This window comes from Sturnus vulgaris, chromosome 21, assembly GCF_052056855.1.
Source record: "Sturnus vulgaris isolate bStuVul1 chromosome 21, bStuVul1.hap1, whole genome shotgun sequence".
Lineage (NCBI taxonomy): Eukaryota > Metazoa > Chordata > Aves > Passeriformes > Sturnidae > Sturnus > Sturnus vulgaris.
This window is the reverse complement of record NC_142263.1, coordinates 7,407,035-7,422,282: the sequence shown is the minus strand read 5'-3', so window position 1 is coordinate 7,422,282 and position 15,248 is coordinate 7,407,035.

The window sequence follows — 15,248 nt, the reverse complement described above, 5'->3', positions numbered from 1 at the left end:
AGGCCTGAGTCCATCAGCCCTGCAGGCACCGTCTGCCAGCAGCAAGTGGCACCCCCAGAGAGGGGCTTGGCTGGAGAACCCTCCTGACCATCACTATCAAAGTCTCATGCAAACCCCCAGGATCACAGCCACAGAGTCTGAGAAAGGCACGAGTTTAACAGTAATGGGAGAAGAGCTCAGGACTCTCCAGATGTTCCAGTGCTCTGGAAGTCAAATATTAAAAAAAAAAAAAAACAACAAAAAAAACCCAAAAAGCACAAAAACCTACGATGTCTTAGAAGTGCTAGTTCAACTGAGTCTTCTGTCACACTGAAGTCAATCATTGGTGTTAGCATGACAAGTCACCAGCAACTCTAGATCATTAATTCTCCTTAAGGTCTCAAATGTCCATGGCTAATGGATGTGAACACAGATCCACTTTATGCAGGGGTTGAGACCAGTTTTCACCCATAAGCTAATCTCAGAAAGCTAAATCAAAAAACTATAGAAAATTTTTGATTAAATCTAACAGACAAATCCACAAGAATGATGTGTTGCACAATGAGCCCCTCCCTTCCCAAGCAGAGCTTTTCAAAAACAGTGAAGATTCCTGAAGTCTAATTCATTTCTTTTAATTAATAAGATGTTGTCCAGGAAATACCATTTAAAACTGATGTCAGACACTGGAGTTGTTTGGATTGCTTCCGAAACAGCCTCATGCAGCAGAGTCCAGTATTTTGGCAGTCAGCAGCGACAGGTATTACATGGCAGCTCAGAAATCAGTTCTTTCCTGTGATCTCATCCCCCTGATGAACAAACCCTCTAATTAACCAAGCAGAGCAGTTGGCTCCCTCCTGTAGCAGCATCACTCACTGATTGTGTGAAGAAAAGCTGCTGCAGAGAGGATGAGTCCTTTAAAGAAAGAGAAAATTGCCCTGCAATCTTTCAGGGAGATTATACAACTGCATCAAAATTAAATTGACATTAATCCAATTCTCATTTCACTGTGGGCCAACAAAAGTTCATATGTGATGTGGAACAATCTCTTTACATTTTAACCAAAGTCTTGAATACAAATTCAATTTTTATTTTGTCTTTAGTCTAACCTTAGAGGAAGTCTGCAAAAGTCATTCTTTCAGGTCCTAATTCACTGGTGGTGTCCTGAGGCACCAGCCTGGCTCGATCCCCTGCCAGGTGCTGGGGTCACTCCTAGGAATGGGACAGTGCTGCTGTTCTGCTCCCCGAGGATTTCACCCACACACAGCCACCGGTTTCTTTCCCGTGCACTGGGGATCGGTGTGAGACCTCCCAGCTCCCTTCCCTGGCCGCAGGTTTGTGCCAGCAGGGACTTTTTGGCAAGTCGTGAGGCTGAACAAAGGCCACACCGAGAGCAGTGTGGCTGCAGCCCGCAGCGCACACACGGCAGGGGCTCTGCAGGGCTCCCCTCCGCACCTTCCCCCAGCTGCTCTGCAGTCGAGAGCACGGCCTGGGCAGTGAGAAGCAGCACTGACAGCTCCTCCAGCCTGGCAGGAGCCCAGCGAGGTGCCCAGCCCGGAGCCTGCCATGGGGGAACGATCCCAGCTCATTCCAGCAGCCATCAGCTCCCTGCTTTTGAAACCAGTGCCGACGTGACCAGCACGGAGTTGTCAAACCTTCGATATTTAATGTGGGGCACTATGATAAGACTCAAAATGAAGCTGGATCCAGGGCAAAATAATTAAAAGCATGACTGGGGAATGGTCCTACTCGCATCTGCCTCAGGCACCTGAATGTGCCGCAGAAACACGTCAGCCTCCTCCCTGGGGATCCAGGCTATGAGCGACCCTCAGCAGAGCATCATTCGAGACTTTGAAGCTGCAAAAGCTACACGAATGCCAGAGGGAATCTTTTTGTTCATCCTGATGGCATTCACTGCAGGGATTATCGCTAGGAACGCAAATGAGGTGAGCATGGGTGCAGTGACAGTTTGTAATCTATTCTGATTTCTTTGCATCACCTCCCTGCTCGGAACAGCCCTGCTGCCCGTATCCGCTGCCTGATAACAGCAGCAGCTTTCAGTCCTCTGTTTTAATCTACACAGCCGTTAAAAATCACTTTTCAGCAATTACTTGACATATATTTTAGGAGAAGTTTGGGGTTGTTGTACGCAGCCAGTTGATTAAAACTGCAGAGTCAGAGCCCCACAGTGCTCTGGGCTCCTGTTGGACTCGGAATGATCTTTCCCTTCACTAGCCGGAGCAATGGTAGAATATTCACATTGCTTGTCCGTACAGAGCCAAAACTGAAAATTCATTCTTGGTAGTTCCATCTGGAGAGGGCCTGCTTCACACAAATCATAGCAGCCTCCACAGCTGAAGCCTTTCTACCAAAGCAGTATCAGACCTCTCTGCAAACTCTAGACAAGTGCAATGATTTGAACAGGGAGCATTGTCTGTCTCCACTAAGCAAGGAAAAAAAGCACAATAAACTTGGTAGCTTAAAAAAAACCAAATCCAGGAATGCTGGATTCTAGCACATTTCCCCAGCTAGCAGCATCTTCCCTCCTGCTGTTCAGTGACAGCACACACAGAGCAGAATCCATCAGCTGGTGCACGAGGGAATTATTAGGAAAAGCTGTTTCAAGGGTGGTTTCAAGCTGAAGTAGAATGCCATGTAATCTCCAGTTACCTGTTATTATTCTTTATTAAAGAAAGAAGAGCCTCTCAGCGATCACTCACACAGTGAGATGTAACAGAACTGGCAGGGCTGACTCTCAGTGCAGTCAGCAGGGCCCAGCACATCCACCAGCCCCTTCATGGGGCTCCACAATGGGAAAACACAGGGGACTCAGAGCTCATGGGACTGGGAAAAGTCCTATTGTCTTTTTCTGTTATCCAGTTCATGCCCTGCCCACACTTCAAGGACCTTGCTGTCATTGAGAAATGAAAGCATTTTGATTTGTGTGGGCTCCATTACAGAAAATCATGCTCAGAGAAAGTCTGTGGTAAAACACATGGAAAAAAATTATCTGCAGGAGAAGAAATTCCCAAAGCACTCCAGGCAGCCCTGAAATTATTTGACAGCTAGTCTGGGGAGAAAACGGAGCTCAACAAAGGCTGCAGCATGTGCAGTGCTCTCACTTACAGCACCACTTACATGTTACAGAAAATGGGCCTGTCAGCCAAACAGGGATTTCAGGCAATATCTTAATTCCCAAAAACAGTCTATTGACAGTGATTTACATGTGACAGGAAGGCTCCCGAGCAGATGGGAAGCTGGCAAGCTGTTTGGATAGCTGCAGTCCAAGGAAGATTGCCACTGAATGCTCCAACAGTTCTATAGAGCAGAGATAAACTAAATATGCAAACTGTAAATGTAATTAAAAGAACTGGAGGGATTGGTTAGGAAGGAAGAACAAGAAGGGCTTGAAAGGTATATGTGGAAATATTTAGGCTAACACGTGGGATTTGTATGACAACATTAGGAGGGATGAGTATCAATCAGACAAAGAATAAATTTATGGGGAAATCCACAAGGCTGTTTACTAATGCTCTTGATGCACTTAACTAAGGTAATTAAAAGATATAACCTAACATGCCATTTAAGGATAAAAGATTATAGGAAACAGCCTGGCATCAGCAAAGAATAAATTGGTCCAATATACATTTCATGAGTAAGCCTCAGAAAGGATGAACAGCAAACCAAGGATCCAATACACAGACACACAGTCCTGCTTTGCCACCCCCACACTTACTTGGGTTCTACATTTTCAGGTCTCCTAGTTCAGCACTGACATCATAATTTCTCATGAGATATTAGGACTTGTGTCCTCAGAGTCAGCACTTAGTTCTGCCCCTCAGGAACTCATATTCCAATTTCCACATGTGCCAGTGGGAGGAGGACTGGAGCAGATCCTGAGGGTCAGGTAACCCCTACAGCACAGTGTGTGCCCCAGGGCACAGCAGCTCTGCTTTGACACCTACTGCAGGGGAATGGCCCAGCCCAGGGACACTCGTGGTGCTCTGCAAACCCCCAGCACGTCCAGACAGCCCAGTTACAGCTGGGGGTGCTGTCACTTAGAGCACATCGATGACAAAAAATGCCCCTCCCAGAGTTTCCTCTTTCAGCTGGCAAATGACAAACGGACTGTGTGCCATTCTGGGGACATATCAGTTGTCCTCTGCATCATCCTGCTCCTTAGGGATCACTTTTACAGCACACAGAGTACAGGACTAAGGGCCAGCCATGTCTGACTCCCAGCCCCCTGTCTAAAGGGAAGCTCCTCTGAGCCCCCTGCAAGCAGGGACAAACAAACATCCAAGGGAAAGGGGGCAGAGACCTGGGGCTGTGGAGGTTAACAGAAGCAGTGCTCTCTCCTAAGCACCAGAAATGTCACCCCCAGCACCACAGGCATTTCCTCCACAGGTTTTGTATTCACCTGCAGACCAACAGCTTTCAAAGCACAGTTAACAACCAAAAACTTACCAGCACCACCACTGAGTCCCTTCAGTGTCTTCTTGTAGCTGGAGAGATGCATTTCCTGACAGAGGCTTTATTCTCTTCCCTCCCAGGACTGTTCTTTGTTCCATGACACTTCTTACACCTTCTGTCTCACACAGTGGGCCAAGAGCTCAAAGCTCATTGATTTCCCTACTTCTCTATGGATACTGAAATCTGATGCTTCAGGGGGTTTTGTTTATCTAAAACCAGCCATGAGCATCCCAACACACATCTACTGCTGGAGGCTCAAGTCAGTGAGATCCCGAGTGTGCCCAACCAGAAATGTTTCCCGAGTGGATCAGCTGCAGTTGTGTATTTGTGATTTACAGTAAGCCCCTCACTGCTAAGGCAGATATACCCACAGAAATAACAAAAATCCCAGCTAAAACACTGTGACCTCTTACAAGACTTAGAGAACTGCTTGTACTTAAGACAAGACCAAAAAAAAAGTTGCAGTGGTCAAATTTAAAATGAGAGAACATTTGGTTGTTATTAAAGGCATCATCAGCATCATTAGTCACCTGTAGCATTCAGGGCACCTATAAAGTAGCAAATAAGGCTGTTTGAGCAGCTGTGCCTTTATAACCCATTCCAAAGTTAGCATTTGATCAGACAGAGTGTTTGATAGAATTTTGAAATAGGAGTAATGCAAGTGCAACATAAAGTGATTGCTGTACTAAATACAGGCAAAGTACATTGCCCAGGTTGACAAGTATATAAAATATGTTATATATGTATTAAAAAGCTGCACTTCTGGTTTCAGCAGTTTTTTTGGCAAATTCAGTGCTGAATACCCTGAATACTCCTGCTACACCCCTACTAAGCCACAGAGGTTGGGATGGTGCAATGGTTGGGATGTGGATGTCAGTGACCAGAGTTTAACATCCCTCTTCTGGTTTCTGCTGTACAAACAAAATGTGGCATTATTTTTGTGGAATGTTTGGGAGGTGACATGCAATTAAATGACACATTTAATGTCTCTGTCTGGCAGCACTCTGAGAAAGTGTTTTAAGGAGAATGTCCTGTACTAAATGCACTGTAATAAACACAGTGAATCTCTCAGTGACACAGGGAATCCAGAGCTGCCACTCCAGCAGGGGTAGGCCAGGAGTTCCACCATGCCTTTGTCACCCAGGTGAGGAATTCTGACCCTGGAGACAGACAGAGAGTCTCCCACAGAGATGTTAAAATATCACTCCCCTTGGCTTGCTGGGAGTGTGCAGCTCTTTCCCTCTCCTAGAGCCAGGGCAGTGTCTGTAAAAGCAGGTGGATGTATTTGCCTTGTGTCATTTGAAGCCTTTTAGCCACACAATAGAGCAAGGCTCTGTTTTTTAAAGCAGGGTGCTGAGTGACACTGGGCTTGGCCAGTTTCCCAGCAGTCACAAGGGTTGTTTATTCTTGACAGAGACACACTCCAGCACCTGTGGAAAAGGCTCTTCATTCCTGTTTCCACTTAGGTAATTCACTTTCTCCTTCAGATCACTACATGTATTTCTAAAATTAATCAACACATGTCCTTTATTGTGTATTTTATCCTGTAATTCAGAAAATGGGCTTGTTGCCATTGAAGCTGCTCTACAAAATACTCCTAAAGCTGATTTTCACCAGATGAGACATTTTAGGAGCAGGAGCTGTGCTGGGCCAATAGACCCTTCTCTGTGTTCCCTGTGTCCCTGCTGCTGTCACAGAGGGACAGATGGCCCATCTGAGCACCACCAAGAATTAAGAGTTTGCTTTGCTCCTGCTCCAACTGTTTGGAAGCAACAGTCCAGAGTCAGTTCCATCTATCTCCCCCCAGTTAATGGGATCAGAGTTTCCCAACTCCTCTGCACAGTACCTCCATCCTGTAGGAATGCTGGCCTTCCATTCCTCTGAAGAGACAAAATATTCTGGAACACTCAGGATGTCTTTAGGTAGCTCCTGGGGATTGTTCAGTGAATTTTCCAGTGGTTAAATCCATATTCTTATATGTGTCAAGTCATTATATGTGTCAGAGTCATTTAAAGTGAGATGCTGCACCTTGTTCAACCAGACCATGACAATATAAAATAACTGAAAGTTAGTCTCAAACTGTACATCACTGCTGTGTATCAGCAGTTTTTGTGGATATTAACAAAAAATCCTGTTTTCACTGAAATTTTGCAGAATCTTCAATCAGGGGAGATGAAGGAGTAGATTTATCAGATCAGAGAAAAAGTAGTCTCTTGCCTCAATCAGGGACCAGCTGGAGTTACTTCAGGAAAAAATGAAAGAAACTGTTCAGGGTTTAAAGCTACTGCCTAATTTTAGATTATAACACTTCCCTGAGGACCTTTAAAGTAACTTTCATTCACATCAGGGATTTTTTTGCTGTTGTTGCCCACCAAAAACCTTTGGAAACATTTACTTGCAGTGAACACAGCACTGCTGGGCCATAGGGAGGTTTCCCATGGGCACAGCAGGTACAGATGTATTTTACTGCTGTTCCACTGGCTCAAGTCAAGCTGGAGTCCCAGCATCTCCTCAGGACTGTATTTTGTGTGTGTACATGTTAAACATCAGACTGCAATGTTTTATGTACCCATAAAATTATAAAGCAACCAGTAACAGACATTGAACAACATCCTGGTTTTATAAACAGACCTAAATTGTCTCCAAAGTCCTACCTCACTTCAAAAAGCAGTGTCACAGACATCACTTTTTATAACCAAACCCAGCCCACGGTTACCACAAGGTGTGAAGGAAAGCAGTGTTTGGGCAGCAGTCATAACATTCCTCATTGTTACCTGTAAGCATCAGAGGAATACAAAGTGCTTTGATCTGAGAAAGAGGCAGTGCAGGATTCCAGGTAGAGTTTAGCATGAATTGATTTCATTAAAAGTTTCATTAACCTGAATTGGTTTGCATCTCATTAGCTTCAGACATTCTGCTTTAGCATATGTTCACCTTCTTCCACTCTTGCACTCCTCCCTCCTCTGTCAGATGGTTCCTGAGTGCTTTGTTACACACCAGCAGCAGCTTCCACCACCACTTCTGGATGCTGCTCTGGTAAAACATGCTGGCTCTGGAAAGACTTCAGCTGGCACTAAAGCCTTCCAAGGGAAGGCTGAAAGCAGCATTCCTCTTGGCTATAGAAAATTGATTTTTCTAAAGCTTACATTTACTTGCCATTCTGGAGACAGTTCCTGTCCACATCCCTCATGACATAGGATCTAGTCAAGAAAAATTGGTGAAACCTCCATGTCCTGCAGCCCCAGAGATCACACACTGCAGGGACACCATCAAACCTTTGTCCTGCCATTCTGTGTGAAAGCCAACAGCTTCCCACCTCACTAGAGCACATCTTTTACTCAGACATGTGGCAGCTCCTTTCCTTCTTCCTGCGGATCCCTCTAATCCAAATTCCTCTCCTTTGATTTTCCCATCTTCACTTTTCTTCTTGTTGCAATCTCAACTTCCTGTGCCATTTCCTACTTTCAGGTTATAGCACTCTAAGCATTTTAAATTCCTGCCAATCAAACCTGCAGAGCAGGGGTTTCTCCTGAGAACACTCATCTGTTTTCTGCTGCTTTAGGCTGCAAGAACTGAGCATTTGAAGTCTTTGTTTTGGTGTCCGTGAAGGTCTGACCTTGGAGGTGGCACTGAGGGCTCCTCACTGACACATCCTTGCACTGGTGGCTGTTACCTCAAGGCCTCTCAGAACAGTCTTAAGAAGATGAAATAGAGAAACTGAAGAAATCTGGAGAAAAGTCAGGACTTAAGTGCTGAAATGAAATCCCATGAAACAGTCATGGCTCAGGTAGATCATCTCAACTCATTGCAGCACACTCCTCTAGTTCTAAAAGGAATAGCAAGAGAATTAAAATCTCACCTGATCTGGCAACACTATCAGGGAATACCATTGGGAATATTTTTAATTAGCATTTTAATTGTCAGCATGCACTCTGGAACCTCTGAAAACCTTTCTAAACAGATCTGTGCAGAGCACCTTAAAACGATGCAAGGCTGGATCACAGTTCCATGAGTTCCCCTCCCTACCAGGCACTAAAACTCCATTGCTCCTCTAACCTGTGTTAGGAAAAGTGCTGTAAATCCAAGGGCACCACTGCCAGGGACAAGCCTAAGGGACACTGTGACCCTGTTTGTGGCTGCTGCCACAGTGTGAGCTCAGAGGGAAGCACTGAGCAGGGAACAAACAACCTGAGAGTTCAGTCAGTCAGGTTCAAACCCCAGCTCTACCTGACCAAGACACTTCCCTGGGCTTTATTACCATTAAAAACAACCCTAGAGATGTTCCCTCTCAGTAAAATACTGCCCAGCTGGGTTTTTTTGGTTACTTACAAGTGAACTGAATATTATGCTCTTCCTTCCCTCCCATTTCATTCTTTTTTCAAGAGGCACAATTTCAAAAGATGGGAAAAAACTACAATACTGGTGCCAAACTCCTCCTGTTGGTCTCTTCAAAAGCTGAGAACTGCTGGCACTAGCCCAGGAAAATCAACAAAGAACAGGAGGAGTTTGGAGAGCAGCTAGACTTGCAAACCTCAGAGCACTGTAGAATAAACCCAACACAAAACAGAAAGATGATTGGCAGAGGTGGGATGACTCTGCTGCTAGAAATGAAAGTGCTGTGCATAATGAGGCACCTCTGACCCAGGAAAACATTGACTTCATTTGCAGCACAAAACTGATTGCAGATGGTATTTGGGGAGGGGAACCCAGCTATTCACTGTGCTTCCCCCTCACCAGAAAAATTCATTTCCTCTGTACTATTGAGCAATGAAATGCACCTGATTGGATCTGCTGAGACAGCTGCACATAGAAGACCTGGAATGAAAAATTAAAGAGTCTATGGGGCTGATGCTAAAAGTAATCCTATTAAAACAGTGGACTGAGGGGGAAAAGCACATATAACCCCCATTTTAATAAAGAATTAAAATAAATCCCTTAAAGGAACGAATTTATTTGGACATTTCTTTGAAATCCTAATGAGATCGTTGCTGAATTGGATGCTGGATGTCAGTGCACGAACGAGGACATTTCTCATTGCCCACCACTCCTCCCATTTGTTCCTATGACTGCTCACTTCTTCCTGCACCTCCAGCTGCTCCCTGCCTCCATCTCTCTGTGTGCTGGGCACACACCTGCCAGCCCTGCTCTGGTCACCTCCTGTGAGTGCTCCTTCCTGTCCAGCCTCTGCAGGGACAGGTGACCCCCTCACCTGGGGCTCTCAGCACTCCCTGCCCGCTGTGACACATTTCCCATGGCCAGGAGCCCAAGAGAGAAGGGAGAGCAGAGCAGGCTGGTGGCCCTGGGTGCTCGAAGAGAGAGGCAGCAAAGAAGCCCGGAGAGGCAGAATAACATTATCCCTCCTTAGCCCTGGTCTCAGCCATTGGCTAGTGGAGAACAGGGTGGAGCAAAGCCTGACTGGGAAGCAAATACAAACGGCTCAGACTTCACTCACGACTTCACTGCCTTCAGCATGTCCTTGTGTGACACAAACAGGTCCTCGCTGGAGCTCAGGTGTCACAGCCCCTCTGAACTAACGAGTTTTAACACTGGCTTTCCATTAGAAATAAAGTCCAGAGGTAAGGAGGAGGAGCAGCAGGATGCATTTGGATTTTTTTTCTTGCACCTCCCTCAGCATCACTGGAGGGCAGATGTTTGTCACATCAGGAAATAAAATGGGGGAAGGAGTAGGAAGCTCAGCTTGGGTTTAAGGCAGGTTTGCCTCAAGAAGCAACAGGTACTTACTTGTAGTTAAAGAAGTCTGCTGGGGAATTGTTGGGATAACAGACAAGCCAATCACTTGTTAAAGCAGACCATTGCCACACCTCTTCTCCGAGCTCTCTACTAGATCTTTCTTCACTTAAACAGGCTATTCTTTTTTGGTCAAACACTTTCATTTTATGGAACATGAACAAATGGGACTCGTCCTCCTTTCCTAAAATTCTTTGCCCTTAAAAAGAGACAGAAGTTCCTCAGTTAAGCTGGCAAGACCAGCAATCCCAGTAAGCATGACAATTTTCTTCTCCCCCAGACACGGATCACTGACTTTTTAAAAGCCACTGGTGTCAACAGTTCAATAATAGAATCACAGAATAGACGGGGTTGGAAGGGACACCTTCCACTAGACCAGGCTGCTCCAAGCCCTGTCCAACCTGGCCTTGAAGACTCCCAGGGATGAGGCAGCCACACCCTCCCTGGGCAGCAAGTCCTGTTCTGTCACCCTCATCTTTCCAAGAGCCCTGGGAGCCCCTGGTGAAGTGCAGCAGAGAATATTCCGTGGTGATTGCTCCAAGTCAGGAGTCACAGAGCTGGGAGCTGTGTTTAACCACACAAACTGCCCTGGCAGTAACTGCACCTGCTCCATGGCCAGCCTGCTCCCCCTTGCACTTGGAGATGGTGATGGATCCTCCTTCCGAGGAGGGTCAGACCCCACAGTGTGGGCAGGTTAATAGGGTACAGATACCCATATCCAGACCCAAGGAAAACAATTCTAAAATTAGAACTGCAATTTTCTTTAGGAGCTCTGCTCCCTTCCTGTGCACATCAGCTCTGTCTGCCATGACTTCCAGGCAAACAAAGGGACAAAGAAAAAATAATTCCCTTGCTCAGGAACTTACCATACAATTCCCATTCAATTGTTATTGCCAAATTAATTGGAAGGACAACTCAGAGAGACTTTGTGGGCTTTTGTGGTAAAAATCAGATCATAAACATGGTTCTCTTGGATAAAAGATTGCCTAAACACTATCCAGCTGCCACTGAGCATCCCCTGGTGAGCATCTTGTCATTCCTGATACACAACCCAGATAATATGTTTACTACAGAATGAACTGGACTGGTAACCAGCACTTTTCACCTCTCCTCTTCCCTGCTGTGCTCACACCCACACACCCCTCTGACACCTGGTTGTCTCCCTGCAATGCTTCTAAAAATCAGTGATGGGTACTCTGCTCCTTTCTACTGTGACCCACATTTTATTCCACTACTGGAAGAATCCATTTATCCAAATGCATTGAATAAAAGTTTTTTTCACCTGGTTTACTGCAGAAATATTCTCAGCAAGAACTCAGGATTCTGTTTCAGTTCGTGTCCTCCCTTACAGCTCTGCCTGCTCCCACCTCTGCCATACCAGTCCCAGTGACATCTTCTCTGCCCTGGGTTGTCAATATACACAAAAATTAAGTTCAGGCACTGAAAATATAACCTGCCATGACAAAAGGCTGTGCAGAAGTTAACATCTGCTCTATTTACCAGACCAAAGATTAAGCAACACTCTCAGACCTGCATTTCTTAAAGTGATGTTTTCATTAAGCAGGATGATTTCCTTTCTTTCCCTGAAAAAAATGCCTACAATCAAGATTTCAAATGTATGTGCCTGAGATTAGGCTCCTAAAGCAATAATTAAATCTTCAGGCAAATGGCCTGAACTTCTTCAGTGTTGATCACACAGTGACTTCACCCCACCTTCATTAGGAACTGAGGGATGTAGGGCTCTTGGGAAAACAAGAATGAAAAAAGAAAAAAGTCAGGCCCCTTCCTAGGGTACATGCTGATAGAATTAAACAGGTAGCTTGAAGTCAGCATTTTCAAAAATTATTCCCTCCATCCTTTTACATCAAGCCTATTGCCCAACACATTTGATAAAGCAAATTATACCTGCATACATGAATGCATAAATTTACCTCTGAATTCAATTTGAAAGAATTTTTCACAACAATATAGAAAAATATTAAGTGTAGGACAAGACCCACCAGAGTGTATGAGCAGATAAAGTCAGACCTTGGGTGTGAGCTGAGTCCTGGGCAGGTTGGGCTCATCCCTTGACAGACTCCTGGTTTTAGGGACACAGGGTTTGGCTGTGTTTGTGTTTTGGTTGTGTTTCCCAAGGCTGACACATTCCAAATGTGGGCACTCCTCACAGGGCCTTTACAAAGCACCTTCCTGCAATGGGATTTGACAGCATGTACATTAATCTCTCCAATTACAGCCATTTGACTCTTCCAGGGTATGGAGGCAATTTACATACTAATAACAAAACTGTTAGGAAACACGAAATTACACAAAGTGACACCCACATAATTTTGATCATCTACACAGCATCAAGATCAAGAGCCTCCTCATATTAACCTTTGTTTCCCTTATAAGCCAAAAGCTTTCTAAGAACCTTTCCAAGGCTTTATTGGATTACAATGAGGGTAATTATAGCACTGAGATGAATCCAGTGGCTCTCTTGTAATGGAATACAGCCAGTTCCAGCTACTTGAATGCCAGCCTGACTTGGCAGCCCCACAGACACTGCTTTTTCATGGTTTTTTTGCCTATTCCAAGGGATGAAGTGACTGCTCCCCAGTCCCAGGCACCCTCACAGGCAAAATGGGAGAACCCAGTGCTCAGAGGAGGCCTGAAGAATGAACAGTGTTTGCAAAGCAGCAGAAGGATCTTTCAAGAAAACTTTTGCCATAAAAGTTTGGGGATAATGGAGGACTTTTAGCTTTCTTAGTTATTTCAGAATTTATTTCAACAGACACTGCACGTGCATTGTATTGTGGGGAAGGAAAAGAAAAAGCAGAGGTGATGAACCTCCTGCTAAAAAAAACCCTAAAATCAGCTACAGCAAAAATAGGGGTGGTTGGGCCTTTCTGCACTCATATGATGCTGTTCTCAGGTGGAGTCTCTATCTCCTTTAGCTCACTTTCCATGCAGGAATTCTACGGATTCTAAGCCAAGAGGACACGTGTACCTGATGGTAAAAGCACCAGGTGAAATCCAGTCACTGGGCAGTGCAGGGCTGCAAGGGGAGACAAGTGCAGGGGAGAGGAACAAGACAGAATTCAGCCAACTATTCTGAAATAGAATATGGGGGGAAACACCAATTTTCATTGCTGGAGTGCTGACCCAGGGCACCTGTGCAGGTGCTGAATTTTTCAGTGGAAGTTGGGAACGAGTTAGTAAAAAGCCAGCCATGAGTGTTGGTACAAATCTGAGTAGTCATAACTGACTCAGGCTCAGCACGGGCCCTTCAGAGCCATCCCCTGAGCCTTTTCTCCCCATTTTTGACACCCATGGCTACATCAGCAGCATTATAAAGTCCACAGCTGTTCTGCAAAGCAGTTTGCAAAAGACATTTCAGCTGCAGAAGTAATGAGGACAAAGAGGAATAAACCCAAGGTGTTCTTAGAAGAGACCAACCCAGACAGGATCTCCAAATGTGCTGCCTGGGAGGCCAAGCTCTGCCACCTGCACCTTCAGCCATGGCACAGCAAGATCCTGAGGTGCTGTGAAATCCCTTTCCAGAGCAGAGCACAGGGCTACTGGTTTGGTAAGGAGAGAAAAAGTTACATGAAACATCTTTGGCAATTAAAATTCTGCTGGCAGCAATGTCACAGCACATCACCAGTGGAAGAAGTGAATCCTCTGGAGAAGTGGTTACACAACCTGGTATTGTGACTTAGACATGTCCTGCCCACTGGACATCTTTACAGGCATTTGGCAGAACCTAGAAATAATCACAATTCCAAAGGCAATCTTTATGCAAAGCAGAGCTCTAAAACTTGTTTGAAAAATATCTACACAAACAGCTTTGGGAATGAGGGAAGGAGAGGAAAAGATCAGAAGGATTGCCTGAATGGACTTACAAAATCCCACCTTTTGGAGCTGTTTCAAAGTGCCTCTTACTCACTATTTTGATTGGAAGGAGCAAAGAACAAATATTAAGGATAGGAGGAGATTATACAAACAATTACAGACAATATACATTTTGACAACTTGTTTGATTATCATTCAGTTGCTGCAAGGGACAGATTCCCTGCAGCAGGAATGCTGCAAAACAAACAATCTCAATAGCCAGCAGCTTCCAGCAGCAGCTCTTTCCAATGAAGACAGAGCAGCTGATTTAATACATTTATTTAAAGCCCTCTGTTTTTCTGTTACTTGTACTTAATTGGAACCATAGAAAACAACTGGTATTTCAGTTGAGGCCTGAAAACCTGAATTCCTGCACTGGCCATGTGCCAGGACTCTGTGACTTTCCCTGAGGCAGGTTGTTGGGGGCATGAAAAGACTGCAATACTGAAATAGCTACAGTGCAGCACAGCCCCCTCCAGCACTAAGAGAACTCCTCCATGCAGAATTTGGTGACACCCACTACGAAGCAAAACCAAGATATGCAGAAAAGGTTAAAAAATTCTGCTCCTCAAACAAATCCTAGTGAGGAAGTTCCATCTTTAAGAGACAGGGCCAATGATGGAAACAGCTTCCCTGCCATGGAGGCAGAGGCTCCCTGGGCTGTTCCACACAGGAACACAGGCACAGCTCAGAATATCCAGCTGTTAGTCCTGCAAAATGCAGGGGAAAAAAAACCAAACCCAAAAAGAGACATCCTTTGCCAATGAATTGCAATGAAAAGAGAGGCATTTGAAAAGATGGGATGACTAGTGAGTGTGATCCTGCTCATTTCTAGGCACTGCCTTTCAAAGAGGAGATTGGAGTAGGAGTAGGAAGGAGTTTGCCATGGACTGCTTGTACCATTTCCAGAACAGCATTTGGCATCTCTTGCTCATATGTCAGATACGTGCCTGCACAGTGTGCCAGATGCAGCTTCTGGTGAATTTTTTAAGAGGAATTTAATGCTGACATAACAAAAGTGATAAATTGCTCAAGTGTTTGCAGGGCAAATCCTGAATGTACCAATAGAGAAGCACATGGAGCTGCTGAAATCCTGCCATGGCTGAAGCACTTAGGACTTTGCAAGCTGATGCATTCATATCCAATAGCAAATATCCCTTCTTGGATATGGGCTCTCT